At 45.9% G+C, this 15,293-nt stretch overlaps 1 long non-coding RNA gene across 1 annotated transcript; it reads left to right on the forward strand.

Annotated features, from left to right (window-relative positions):
• Positions 1-512: 512 nt before the first annotated feature.
• On the forward strand, positions 513-2,775 carry LOC131898380 (uncharacterized). Its single transcript, XR_009375913.1, has 3 exons — positions 513-607; positions 707-896; positions 2,348-2,775. It is a non-coding gene; the product is annotated as an uncharacterized LOC131898380 (long non-coding RNA).
• Positions 2,776-15,293: the final 12,518 nt, after the last annotated feature.

The raw sequence follows: 15,293 nt of genomic DNA on the forward strand, positions 1-15,293 counted from the left end.
TATTTGGTAGATAATGTTCCTTTTCTCTACTATGATTACAAATGACTAGAGGGAAAAAATTGCACAAGTCTTAACCAGATTCAAGCAATCATCTGCCTAGAACTACAACACAGGTTGCTGTGGGCTTTTTGTTGTTTTTATTTTTTTCCTCCTAAATAATATGGTTGGCTAAAAGTCATAAAGCTGTATCGTGATTAAAGCTCTTTGAAAGAGCAAGAATGGGTTAAGATATGTGAAGATAATTTAGGTTCTCTTGTATATTGTGAGTGTGTGTGTGTGTGTGTGTGTGTGTGTGTGTGTGTGTGTACATGAGTGTGGGTGCCCTCAAATCTCCTGGTTCTGGAGTTAAAGGCAAATTGTGAACAATCCAGTGTCTATGCTGGGACCCAGCTTCTTTTTTTAGAGAGCATGGGTGAGGGGATCACTTATAGGGGTGTGGGTTATGTGACCCACAGACAGCTTTATTGTCACCAAGTCCCAACCTGCCATGGTGGTGATGTCATAGAGCCAGCCACGGAGCTTTCAATGAACTGTCTACTTCCTACGTACTCTGGCATCTCCCAAGATAATTTGCAGTTGAGGGAGAGGGTAATCAATGGAATCCTAGGTGAGGGTCCCCAGCTCCTCTTTAGGGAGCATCAATTGCTCCATTACCAGTATCATACATACAAACCACTCACTAGGTTGCTATGTTGTTCTGATACAGTTGTCCTGGCTACAGAGGTGTGAGCAAGTCCAAGATGGTGTCTACTTATGACCAGAGGAAAAAGTGTAACCCGACAACTATATAAAGAATACACCAACTGGGAGAAGAATAAATATAAAGCAGTGGTCTCGGGTTGGAGATGAGTTTCAGTGCTAGATTATCTGCCTAGAACCCCAAGGGAGAAGCTGAGGTATCTCAGCAGTAGACTGTTTGCCTAGAATGCCCAAGTAGGATGCTGGGAACATGGTTCAGTGGTAGAGCACTCCCTAGTACATGCAATCCCTAATACCAGAAAGCAACAAAGAAAGAGGGAGAGAGGGAGGGAGGGAGGGAGGGAAGGAGGGAGGGGGAGGGAGGGGAAGGAAGGGAGGGGAAGGAAGGGAGGGGAAGGAGGGAGGCAGAGGGAGGGAGGGAAGGAGGGAGGGGGAGGGAGGGGGAGGGAGGGAGGGGAAGGAGGGAGGCAGAGGGAGGGAGGGAAGGAAGGAGGGGAGGGAGGGGAGGGAGGAAGGGAAAGAAAGAAAGAGAGGGTGAAAGAAAGAAAGAGAAAGAGAGAAAGAAAGAAAGAAAGAAAGAAAGAAAGAAAGAAAGAAAGAAAGAAAGAAAGAAAGGTAGTCTCTTTAGATCATGTCACATAGTGACATTGTAACTACCTTAGCTTGGCAAGTACAGTTTAGAATGTTCACAACATGACAGGAATCTTCTAAGAGTTCATCTTCCAGAATGTGCCCCCTTTGTTAACTGGCAATCAACGAAACTGTGCAATGGAGCCTTCCGAAATATCCTGTCTGTAGATGAAGGCAGGCTTTAGAGCCCGTGACCAGGAGACGTAGTTAAGATGGCTTCCCAGCTAATGGACCTCCATGTCTAAGCTCTTCATAGCCGTTGATAATGGGGAAGCCTAAGAGTTCATTTTTGAGAGAGAGAGAGAGAGAGAGAGAGAGAGAGACAGAGACAGAGACAGAGACAGAGACAGAGAGACAGAGAGGCAGACAGAGACAGAGAATGCTCATTGAGGCCAGAAGAGGTATCAGATCCCCTGGAACTGGAATTACAGGCAGTCGTGAGCCACCTAGCGTAGGTGCTGAGAACTGAACTCGGGTCCTTGGAAGAACTTAACTGTTGAGCCATCTCTCCAGCCCCCAAAGAGTTCTCAACTGTCAGAGGTGACCACCCCTGTAACTGGGATATACAAGGACCAACCTACAACACAATTCCACCACTTTATCACCTGCCCTGGGATTGGCTAGTGGCTCTCGGTCCTTGGACCACACTGTTTAGCAGCCTGGAAATGCTTTCAGGTTGCACTTCCTAGGCTGCCTTCTCTTTGTTCATCCATGGGTCTCTTTGCCCATCTGATAGAGAGCTTCCTGGAAAGGAGCAGTTGGGCTCCACTCAGCACCTTTAGATTCAACCATGAGTTCATGCACTTAATGTCTAGTGTCTTGGTTTGTTTTCCTATTGCTGTGATAATATAACCTGACAGGTAGAAAGGATTTATTTAGCTCACAGTCCCAGGTTACAGTCCATCCCGGAAGGGAAGTCACAATGGCCGAAGCTTGAAGCAGCTAGTCCAGTTATGTCTGCCATCAGAAGGAGAGAGCAATGTATGCATGCTGTTTCTCATCTCCTTTTCTTATATAGTCTAAGATGCCCTGCTGGGAACTGAGCCTTCCCACAGTCAAGACAAGGCCTTCCAACATCAGCCAACATAATCAAGACAACAACTCACAGGCACGCACAGAGGCCCAACTTCCAGGTGATGTTGGTTTTCGTCAAATTGACAGCATTCACCATCAAATCTATTATCTACAAAAGCAGCAGATAATTGGGTGAAAGAGACTCTCAAACCCATCTAAGCTGGAGCTAACAGCATCACCTTGGGCAGACCGGTTAACTTCCCTGGGCTCAAAAGAAAGTGAAGAGACTGAACCATGCCACCTTTTCTTTCCCTTCAAGCCTTGTGTCTCAATGGAGTCTATTTATATTCCGGCAAAGCTATGAACTGCGTATAGAAGAAAACCCCTAAGTCCCAGTGGCAGTCATTTCAACGTAGTACCTAAATTAGGCTGTGATCGTCCATCTGTTTATTTCGGAGATCAGTCACATCCGTCGCTCAGAGCACTGATCCTAACTGCTCTTCTTCTTCCCCGGAGGAGTCCGCCTGTTGTCCCATCCCGGTCTTGTCTTGTGTAGCAGGCTGACGTTTGATCTTCAGTTCACATTTGTTCCCTCTCTTCTCACTCTTGGGAGGCCACATTAGACTCTTCTGATGCCGTCAAAGGTCTTTAATGCCTACCTCTCGGCACATTGCATGTCATCTTGTCGACACTGCGGAGTGTGAGCTTCGAGTTGCCCAGGGACATTCCAGACCTTATGAATGACAAACAGGCACAGACTGAATTTGCTCTCTTTTAGCTGCTCTCAAAATAGAACCTCTAAATCATAAGGTCGTTTGCCCTGCAGGTCAAGGGATTCCTGGATGTAACTTTCTCACATCTCCTATCCTATAAGCAAAGGCTGGCAGATACGGGGTGCAGGGGAGGTGGGGGCTCTGAACTATGAACAGGGGAGCCTAGTTTAGCCCCGGGGCTTCCATAATAAATTCATATTAAGACATTCAACAAGCCAAGCCTGGTAGCTCAGACCTGTAACCCCAGTTACTAAGGGAGCTGAGGCAGGAGAATCAGTCACAAACTCATGGTCTGCCTGAGCTACAGAGTGAGTAAAAGCCCAGCCTGGCTATAGAAGGAATCACTGTCTCAAAATTTAAAAAAATAATAATAAGGGTTGGGATTATAGTTATGTAGTAGAACACTTGCACAAACCCACTAATGAGGGACTGGAAACATGGCTCAGAGACAGAACTTTTTACTTTGAATCCCCCAGTAAGGGGTGGGGGCATGGCTAAGTGATAAAGCTCTTGCCTAGAACACATTAGGCCACAGTACTGAAAAATAAATGATACTTAGCAGCATTTATTCCAAATCATACATACAGGTGTTTCTTAGGTTGTCTCACACTGTCTGTGTCTAGAGCATGCCCACATGTGCCTAAATTGGATAGACAAATACAACATCACAGTTCAATGTTAGAAGCCCACTGGCCGGCCTATCTAGTCAAATCAGTGAGCTCCAGTGGCAGCGAGAGATCTTTCTCAAAATATAAGGAGGGGAGTGACTGATAAGAACTTTGGACCTCTGACCTCCACATGCATGCCAACATAAAGGTGTGTATGTTAGAGAGGGCCTTTTTTTTTTCTTTTTTTTCTTAATTTTTATTTTTATTTTGCAATACAATTCAGTTCTACATATCAGCCACGGATTCCCTTGTTCTCTCCCCTCCCGTCCCCCTCACCTTCCCCCCAGCCCACCCCCCATTCACACCTCCTCCAGGGAGGCATCCAGGCAGTGGGACCGGGTCCTGTGCTCATTGCATAAGTTGGCTGTTTGAAACCTGGGGCCTATGCAGGATTGCTTGGCTCGGCCTGGGAGGAGGGGACTGGACCTACCTGGACTGAGTCTACCAGGTTGATCTTAGAGAGGGTCTTTTTGAGATAGGGTCTCCTACTGAACCTGGTGCTCACCCATTTGAATAAACTGGCTGGCCAGTAAGTCTCCACGATACATCTGCCTTCACCTCCCCAGCACCGGAGTTACAGATGGGAACCCACTGCCAGATCCAGTTTTAACATGGTGTGATGGCTATTCTTGGTTGCCAACTTGACAACATCTGAAATTAACTAAAACCCCTAACTAAAGAAGGAAGGAAGGTACATGGAGCAGAAATGAACAAGGACAGATGGAGCACGGGGAGAGGGGGAGGGAAAAAGAGGTAAGGGAAGAAAAGGAGAGAAGAGAGGAAAGGAGGGAAAGAGAAAGACAGGGGGAAGTGTTAGGTATAATAACGGTAAAGGGCAGCAGTTGGTCTGGGAAAGGAAGCTGACACCTAATTCCTTTCAGATGGGAGATTTCTTAGGGCCTCGGGATCATGATCAGGTCTCATAGTAGGAGGGAGAACGTTAGACAGAAAATGGTATGATGTATGGAGAGGCTGTCCTCGCTAGTTTGACACAAGCTAGAGTCGTCTGAAAGAAAGGAACCTCAGTTGAGGAAAAGCCTCCATAAGATCTGGCTATATGAAAGTGAGTAGGGCATTTTCTTAGTGATTGATGGGGGAGGACCCAGCCCAGTGTGAGTGGTGCCATCCCTGGGCTAGTGGTCCTGGGTTCTGTAAGAAAACAGGATGAGCAAGCCATGGGGAGCAAGCCGGTAGCAGCACTCCTCCAAGACCTCTGCATCAGCTCCTGCCTCCAGGATCATGCCGTGCTTGAGCTCCTGTCCTGTCTTACTTCAGTGATGGACTATGATGTGGAAGTGTATGCTGAATAAATCCTTTCCTCCCCAAGTTGCTTTAATCATGGTGTTTCATCACAGCAATAGAAACCCTAACTAAGGCAGAAGCCAAACAGACAGAAAGCCTAAAGTGAAGAAGAGATTTCCTTTAAAACCTGAGTGGGAGCTTCATTAAAAGGTAGAATAAGAGGGGCTGGAGATGGCTCAGTGGTTAAGAACATGCGCTGCTCTTCCAGGTCATAACCACCTGTACTTCTAGCTCTGGAGGATTCAGTGCCCTCTGCTGGCCTCCACAGGTACTTGCACTCATGTGCACATATACACATAACAGATACACACACACACACACACACACACACACACATACACACACACACACACACATCAGTAAAAATAAAATTTTAAATAGACCAAGAAATATAGGAGAGAAGGGGAGAGGGATGGAGAGAGAGAGAGAGAGAGAGAGAGAGAGAGAGAGAGAGAGAGAGAGAGAGAGAGAAAGAGAGAAACCATGAAATGGATGGTGGGATAAGTCCAGAAGACTCTTTACAGGCCCACCTGGACAATCTGGAGAAAGTCTCAAAACAAAGCATCTCTGACTTTTATAAATTCTGTGGGGCTAGCAAGAAGTTTCATATCACATGACTTAATTCAAATAGTGTATGTGACAAAGAGCAAGGAGGAGCCAGGGACTCATTAGGACCATACATTAGCTGCAAAGGCCACAGCACGGAACAGCCCTTTAACTCTCTATCCCAAGCAGAGAAGCTGGGATAAAGAGAGAGGAACGTGACCCGATGCTTCAATCTATGGCACCCGGCCTCTTAAGAGTGACCACTGTCACAGCGGTCACCACAGAAACAACTAGCCAAAGTGCAGGGAACAAGGGTCAGTGGAGTCCAGTGCTCAGCCATAAATGGGACATTGATATCACACCACACCAGACCCTGAGGCTCCGAGACAAGCTCAGAAGAGATGGGGGAAAGACCATAAAGTCCAGAGGTCAAGGAGGACCAGGGATAAATAATGTCTTCTGAACATCGCAGGGCTCTTGCCCTCCAGAACTCACAGCGGTTGTAGTGGCCCGTGTAAAATCAAGGCACTCAACATTCCAGCATGCAAGGGCAAGGGGTGGGGTGACTCCTGCTGCCACCCTTAACTAAGGAGCTGTTGACAATTGGTGGCTGCCGGTGGAGGAACGCTTAGTTTTCATGAAGGGCATGGTCACTGGTAGGTGGAATGACCCTGTCGATGACCCCCACCCCCATACCTTTGAGTATATAGGCAGCATAAATCAGACTCTGTGGGTTCTTTTTTAAAAAATTAATATGGGAGGGGGTTTGCGGGGAAGGGTCTAGATCCCAGAGGACTTGGGAGAGGTGTGGGGATGCATAGGATCAGAGTACGTTATATGAATTATGAACTTCTTGAAGAATTAATGATTTCTTTTTTAAAAGATGACCACTGCTTTGGAGGAGCAGGCCTATGATTTAACAGAAGTGGAGGGAGGGACGGAGGGAGGAAGGGAGGGAGAAAGGGAGGGACCTAAACCTCAGCCCCTGCACAAGGGTATATTCTCTCCACAGAGACAAGCCCTCTCCCTTCGCCCAAAGGGGAAGTCAGCTCCCTCTGAGCGGATATTCCAGTTCTTAACTGAATTTGGTGAGTGTCTGAATGAGAGGGCCAGGTCCTCCCCTCTCATAAATCGAAAGGCAGGGAATAATCCTACCCGTAGACAAACAGGAGAATATGAAAATTAATGCTTGCAGGAAGCTTATTTAATTTTGCAGTAAACTGATTTCCGTGACATTTATGCTGTGTATTTGTGCAGTTGTGTGCCGATTCCCCTACCCACCCCCCACCACGTCTTTTTATATTGTTTTCTGCTTCTCCCCACCCCACCCCACCTCCACCCCCACCCCGCCGCCGCCACCACCTTTTGACTCCATTTCAGAAAGGCTGCTGGTCTACATCTGCACATTCGCTTCTAAAATGACCTTCCTCTCTTGGAAGGCATGTCCTTCCGTTTACAATAAAAGGTCATAAACTTGTGGAGGGGGGGGGGGCGACCAAAACCATTACTACAGCAATATACTACAAGATCGCCATTATTAACCTCTGGATGAACAGGCAGGCGGGGAAGATGGATAGAGAGAGATAGGGCTTGTGTTGATACACATTTATCTTTGGTAATTAGCCATCTGGGGGGAAACCGCAAATACAGGCAACAGAAATTGATTTATCTTCAAATAATAAGTTTTGCTTCACAACAAGGTCTAAAAGTGGCTCCTCTCAAGTGCTAATTCTGCACGTCACTTGCAAGCTTTAAGGATGAAAGTGGTAATTACCAGGCCTTTCATATGCAAAAATGAGGTGCTGAGGAGGTGGGGCTGGCTTCACCCAAGAGGAAGGAAATATATATGTTTTCTAGAGATCCTAGGAGGCCCTAAAAGGTTGTCATGTGCGCCCCCTGGAGGCTCAGGACCCTCCGTAAGGGGATCAGCTGTAGATAAATGTGGTCAGCACTGGAGGACGTGAACTGTGTGAGCCAAAATAACTCCTTCCTTGCTAAAATGGTCTTTGTGGAGCATTTTGTCACGGGATCAAGAACAAATAACCAATATACAGGCAAAGCCCTGGCTGGCAGCTCTGTGTCAATACACTGTTTAATCTCTTATGAGAATCACAGTATTGTCATACACCAGGCTGAGCAGAAACAGGATGCTACTTGGGTTTCTCAAAGGACACAATGAACAGCTCCATGGGACCAGAGCCTGCGAGGGCACAGAACAAAGCAGCCCAGCCCATAATCTGTCTGTGATGCTTAACAGGGGTGCCCAACCCATAGCCTCGTGAACCCTGTGTAAGCCAGGCTACCACTCAACACAAAATGGTAAACATGGGATGGAGAGATGGCTCAGCGACTCAGAGCAAGGACTGCTCTTGGAGGGGACCCTAGTCCAGTTCCCAGCACCCGCATTTGAGTGTCTCACACCCATCTGTAACTCCAGAGGGTCAGATACACCCTTTTCTGCCCTCAGTAAGCATCTGCACGCACATGTTCATAGACCCAGAGAGACACACCACAGGCAGACATACAAATTTTGAGAATCAAGTCTTTAAAACTGTGAGATTGATTTGTGGTTTTGATGGCCATGTGTACACTAAAACTACATGAGCCACACTCACACCAAGTTCTGTGGCAAACAGAAGGACAGGGGGACACAGAAGCCACACACACCCTACCCCCCACCCCGGCTCAGTCTCTTAGAGTTCAGCAGCTACAGTTGAGAGCTGACCCAAGGTCTTTCTGTTCCAGGAAGAAACACCACAAACCAAAAGGGATTTGTCCAGGCAATTCCCCATCTTTATCGTTAACCCTCAGGGGAAGCGCAGGCCTCTAATGAGCAGTGGTTCAAAACCATCCATCCAGGCTCACACGTGGCACCCTCTGAATTTATCCAAAGACAAAGGAAAACAGAGTGAGACACTGCAGAGAGGCCCTGCCGACATCCATCTGCTGCAGCTGAGCCTTCTCCCATTAAGCCCTTCTCATAAATAGTACGAGAGCCCCGCCGTCTGCCGCCAAATGGTTTGCTGAACTGTTTGTATTAATAACAAATTGGGATCCGTTGCTGTCTGAAATACGCCCTGCATGTTGCCACCTGTGAAACCCTTTTGGCAGGAGGTAGGGCTGCCTGCTACGGAACACCTGTCCACATGCTTTAGGTGTGATTCTAGACACTAAGACCCAGGCAGGAGCGTGCCAGACCTTGGGGGCCTCCTGTGACCACAGGGGAGCTGATCTAAGTGCTCATATGGCTAGTGGGTAAGGAGGTAGACACCACACCTGCACACCAGATGCAAGCCCTGCTGCTCCTTGTGGACATGGCATGACTCTGAGCTAACTTCTCCTGTTCTTGCTCACCAACGGACTATGGGGACATTTGCTTTCACAACCCCATAGGGATGGTGTCAGCGGGGCTGTCCAATACATCGGCCACAGCTTACAAGAACATAAGTATATTTGGTTTTTATTCATCTTTGATTACATTTATGTCTTTTATTTTATGTGTGAGGGTGCATGTATGCCACAGGATAAGTGTGGAGTCCAGAGGAGAACCTGAGGGAGTCAGCTCTCCTCTTCTATCATAGGGGTCCTGGGGACTGAACCCAAGTCATCAGGCTTGGCCACAGGTGCTTTAACCCACCAAACCATCTCACCAGGCCATGAATGTTTATCTTTATTTATGTGTGCTTGTGTGTGGATTTGTGGAGGGGTGAACGTGCACGTGGATGACGTGGATGCAGGTGCACATGGAAGCCACGGGTGTTGTCTCTCAGGACATCATCCATCTTGTTTCTTGAGACAGGGTTTCTCACTGGCCTGAAACTCATCGAGTACAGTAAGCTGGATGGCCAGTGAGTCCCAGGCATCTGCCCGTCTCTGCCTCCTCCTGTGTTAATTGCAAGCATACACCTCCAAGACTGGCTTAAAAGGAGGTGGGGATTTAATGCATTATTATTGTTGTTGTCATTATTATTGTTGTTGTTGTTATCATTTGTGTGTGCGTGTGTGTATTCACACATATTTTCGGCAGCCCATAGAAGGCCTTCAGATCCTCTGTAAAGGGGGTTACAGGCAGTGGGGAGCCAACATAGATGGGTGCTGGGGAATGAACTGCGGTCCTCAACAAGAGCAGCAAGTACTCTCAACTATTGAGCCAAGTCTCCAGCGCGCATGGGTTCTCCATGGTTTACACAGGTTCTGGGGAACAGTCGAAGGGCCTTGTGTGCTCCTGGTAAGCACTTCACAGGGTCAGCATTCTCCCCAGTTGTTAGCACTCACCATAATCTCAACCCTGACCCATGTCTTCAAACTCGAGGTGGGGGATCTTATTTTCTCCAGAAAGAAAGCTTTTTCCCATGAGGTCTCCAAACTCCACTTATTGAGCCCTACATACATTTATTTTGTGTGACATTGGAATATGGCCTTGACACTTATAAAGTATATATATATATATATATATATATATATATATATATATATATATATATATATATATATCAAGAAATGCACTATCAACTTACAAAAAGTTCAAAAAAATATCTCATAATATTTTGAACAAGCTGACAGTTTTGTGTCGGGCTGGACTTAGAACCATCCCCACATGCAGGCTGTGGACCTTGGCTTGAACACCCTTGTGGTAGGCAGCCCCACTAGAGTGTGGGCTGGGCTGGTTTAGTCTGTCCTGGCATGTGCTCTGTGGCCACTGCAATGTATTCTGTGGAATCCTGATCCCAGGAAGCCCCAGTTATGAGAATACTGTGAGTCTCATGAGAAGTTTGATAAAATCCATACATAACACCCTCAGCCCGTGTTTTACATGTGTTTTAGTTGTTTTCCTCATCACTGTGACAACATGCCTGATGAAATACACTGGAGAGAAGGGAGGGTTTGGTTTGGCTTGCCTACAAGAGGATAGCACCCAGCAATGCTTCTCCCATCAGGGGTCGCCTTCCTCAGACTTCTTCCTTGGACCTCATCCCAGTGGGCCTCAGTCACCAAGATCATTCTGTACAGAGGCCTGTTGTTGGTCTCAGGGGTGGAAAAAGGAAAGGAAAAGAGAGGAGGGGAGAGGAAAGGAGAGGAATGAGACAGGGAGGGAGATGAGCCAAAAAGAGAAGGGAAGGGAAGGGAAGGGAAGGGAAGGGAAGGGAAGGGAAGGGAAGGGAAGGGAAGGGAAGGGAAGGGGATGTGGGAGGTGAGAAGAGAGGAGCATACTGGGAAGGGAGATGAGAAAGGAAGGAAAGAGGAAGAAAGGAAGAAAATCGGGAAGAAAGGTGAGTTGAATTATTACCAAAACACTCCCCTAGAGGATCACGCAGAAACATGTACAACATTTTTAGAATTCTTACACTCAGATTGTTTTTCAAAATGTTATTAGTGTTTATTAATTGTACAAAATAGGGTGTTTTTCTGTGACATTTCTGTGTGCGTATACTATGCCTAGATCGTATGCCCCACTACTGTTATTTGTTATTATTCTCCTTCACTGGTTTTTCTTTCCCTTTGTTCAAACTTAGACTTTATTTACCTAATTCATCTCCACAGGAAGTTCAAATGGTAGAGTGTAATCAGTTGTCAACTTGACCCAACAGAATCACCTGGGGAGGGAGTCTCAGTGAGAGACTGTCTATTTTGGGTTGGCCTGTTGGACATGTCTGTAGGAGATTGTCTTAATTAAGATAATTGATGTGGGAAGACCTAGACCACAATGGGAAGCACCATTCTCTAGTGGGAAGACCCAGACCACTATGGGAGGCACCACTCCCTAGGCTGTGGGTTCTGAACTGTATAAGAGTAGATAAATGGAGTTGAGCACAAGCAAACAAGTATGCATGCATTCATTTCTCTGCTTTTCATTGTGGATGTGACATTCCTGACTTGACTTCTCCACAATGATAGACTGTAACCTGGAATCACAAGGTAAAATAAACTCCTGTCTCCCCTAAGTTGCTTTGTCTTTAGGCATTTTTATCATATCCATAGAAATAAGACTAAGACATGGGGTTGCTTTGTAGTTATGAAGAGAATGGACACAGGCATGTGAACAAGTTTTAAAGTCATTGACTTTGTCCACATAGGGGATTATTTATTTTCTCTGGGCATTTCTGCTAAGTTTCTCGCAAGTATAAAGAATGACTTGGGCTGGGGGTAGAGTCAGTTGGTAGAGTGTTCATCTAGCATGGACAAGGCTCTGGGTCCTATCCCTAGCATCATATAAAACAAGCATGGGGGTACACAACTGCAATCTCTCAGCACCTAGGAGGGGAAGGTAGGAGGTAGGAGGTTCGAGGTCATCCTCAACTACATAGTTACTCTAAAATAGATCTGTCTTGAAATTCATAAGGATCCATCTAAAAGTAAATAAATAACTTTCAGTTAAAATGTGATTTTTTTTTTTAGTCAAGACAATTTCTACATATGACAAAACTCACATCCTACTGAGGATATTAATATGTTCCTTCTGGGGGCCTTCTAAAATATCTAGCATAAGTCTTTGGTTGTTTTCAAATGTTTATTAAGGTCTGTTCTCATTCTTGGATATGATTCTATTCAATTATTTTTAGAGTAATACTTGATTTTCCTCTCAGTTCCTTTATCTCTGAGTAGAGATTAAGAACTGCATGGGGAAGGGATATTGATTCATCCAAATGGATTTGTTCAGCAAGATGAAAATAACCCTGTAATATCACCACACAAATACAAATATAAATATGGATAAGCAACTGACCATATGATTAACTGCCCATCCTTCGTGCAGAACCTTGCTCATTACTTTGCACATCTTCCAGCAAGTCCTTGTAACAGCTCAGTGCCTTGCCCAATAGGAATGAGTTTTCAGGATGTTCCTTTTATGTCTCTTGCATTATCAGAAAGTTTTCTGGAGCTAAACATGGTGAAATAAGACATCTCCACATACAAGGAACAACATATGTCTTTGTTGTCTCTCAGATCATGTTCCTATTTCCTTCCCTCCTGGCATCTCCTTTTGGTGACTTCAGGTGTGTGTGTGTGTGTGTGTGTGTGTGTGTGTGTGTGTGTGTGTGTAGATAGAGGCCTGAGGCCCAAGATGTCTTACCTCAGATGTCTTACCTCAGATGCCTTGTTTTATGAGTCAATATTTCTTGCTGCGATTATCTAGATTACATTAGTCCACAGTCATATCTGTGATGGATTTCTGAATTAGGTTGCTTAGATTTAAAAACACACCCTGAGTGTGGGTGGCAACACCCCATAGACTGAGGTCCTGAGCTATATTTGAGGGAGAGAGAGAGAGAGAGAGAGAGAGAGAGAGAGAGAGAGAGAGAGGAACTGAGTGTCAGCATTCACCTCTCTGCTTCCCAACTATGCATACAATGTGACCAGACCAGCTGCCTCACACTCACTGCCATGACTTCCCCGCCATGATGGACTGTGTCCCCTCAAACTGTGAGCCAGAACAAACCTTTCATTCCTCAAGTTGCCTTTATCAGGTATTTTTTTTACCAGCTGCGAGACATGGAACCAATACAGAAGAAATAGAATAACTGAGATGGGAGCACATGGATAGAAAGGAAACCAGGAAGTGCGGTACAAGGAGGACGGTGAGGGAGAGGGGTAAAAGTGAGAATGAAGCGTAATATGTACAAAATGCCATAACAAAGCCCATGGCATGGGGTGGGGAGATGGCTCAGCAGTCCTTGCTGCACATGCAGAGGACCCAGGTTTTCTTTGTAGCAGCCACTTTGGGCACCTGTGACTCAAGTGTTAGGTGATCCAGTGCTGCCTCTGGCTCCACTGGCACCTACACTCACGTGCACATAAGCACACACACACACACACACACACACACACACACACACACACACAGGCACATAATTTCAAATTTTAAAAAATCTTAAAAAAAATCCAGAGGGAATTCATGATGCTATGTCGTTTCCTGGTCCTAAGACTGGAGCTTTAGGGCTTTGTTGTTTCTGTTCTTACTTCTATCACGTTCTGGGGAGAAAAGAAGATGTTACACCTGTATGAAGCATATGCAGGTTGAAACCTTTGGCAACACACAAAACATATTCCAGCCCACACCTGGGTTCCTCTATGTGTCTGCTTATCTATCTATCTATCTATCTATCTATCTATCTATCTATCTATCTATCTACCTGTCTGTCTGTCTGTCTGTCTATCTATCTATCTATCTACCTCTATCACTCTGTCTCTATCTCCACTCTCTCATTTTCTTTCTTCCAGAAGAAAACAGTGGAAGAAGAAGGGAGGCACCTTGAGAATTTGCATGCATATTAATTGTGTCCTGTGGCTTCCTGGTGACAAGGTTTTATTTTGTAGCCTTTACGACTTTTATTAGAGACAGGACTTCTTTGTTACTGTTTGTTGCCCCAGGAGTTTTAAAAGGACTGATTTTCTGTCAGAAAAGATTGGGATCAATTGCAGTCTTCCCCTCTAGATAGTGCTAAAACATTTATTTAAGAGTTTAGCTGGTCGCCCGGCCTTATCTGTATTCTGAACAGCCTGTCCAATGAAATAAAACTCATTCACGCCTTTGCTCTGTGTTATTGACAAAGCCTGCACTGTATGTGACTCACAACCAGAGCCCTGCCTTCTGGGAAAGCTAGCTTCCCTCTAAACTTGTCTGAGAGAATTGTTTTATGGTGTGTGTGTGTGTGTATGTGTGTGTGTGTGTGTGTGTGTGTGTGTGTGGTGTGTGTGTGCGTGATGTGTGTATGTGTTGTGTGTGCATGATGTGTGTATGTGTTGTGTGTGTGGTGTGTATGTGGTATGTGTGCGTGTATGTGGTGTGTGTATGGTCTGTGTGTGTGTTTCTGGTGTGGTATGTGTGTGTGTGGTGTGTGTGTGGGGGGTGTGTGTGGTGTGTGTGTGGTGTATGTGTGTGCATGATGGGTGTGTGTGTGTGGTTTGTGTGTGGTATGTATGTGTGGTATGTGTGTGTGTGTGCATGATGAGTGTGTGTGTATGCGTGCTGTGTGTGTGTGCTATGTGTGTGTGGTGTGTGTGCATGATGTGTGTATGCGTGTGTGTATATATGTGGTGTGTGTGTGGTGTGCATGTGTGTATGTGGTGTGTATATGGTGTATGTATGTGTGGTGTGTGTGTATGTGGTGTGTGTATAGTCTGTGTTTCTGGTGTGGTGTGGTGTGTGTGTGTGTGTGTGTGTGTGTGTGTAGGGGTGGTGAGTATGTGTGTGGGGGTAGGCATGTGTGTGAGAGAGAAACTGTGTGTGTCTGTGTGTGTCTGTACGTGTATGTGGGGATGTATGTTATTTGGGGGTAGGTATGTATGTATATCTGTGTATGTCTTCATGCACAGCTCAGAAATCCCTGAATGCAAAGTTCCAAGGTTGGAGAGGGAGTAGGGCAGAGCCTGTAGGCTGAGTGGCTTGTGTTAGCTAATCGAGCAAAAATAAAACATCTCCTTTCTCTGGCCTGAGTTTCATTAGAATATCGAATTAAGAAAACTGTCCTCCAGAAGAAAATGAGCTCTGTGAGTTGGGGATCCAACCTCAGGTCCTTGTGCTTGGGTGGCAAGTACTTTGCCCGTGAGACATCTCCCAGCCCCGGGGCTGCATACCTGAATTTGCTTTCTAAAGTCTCAGTAGCCCACCCATGCTAGTGCAAGAAAACTAAATGCAATGGGAGAAAGGTAGACAGACACA

The sequence above is a fragment of the Peromyscus eremicus genome, chromosome 23 (genome assembly GCF_949786415.1).
Source record: "Peromyscus eremicus chromosome 23, PerEre_H2_v1, whole genome shotgun sequence".
NCBI lineage: Eukaryota > Metazoa > Chordata > Mammalia > Rodentia > Cricetidae > Peromyscus > Peromyscus eremicus.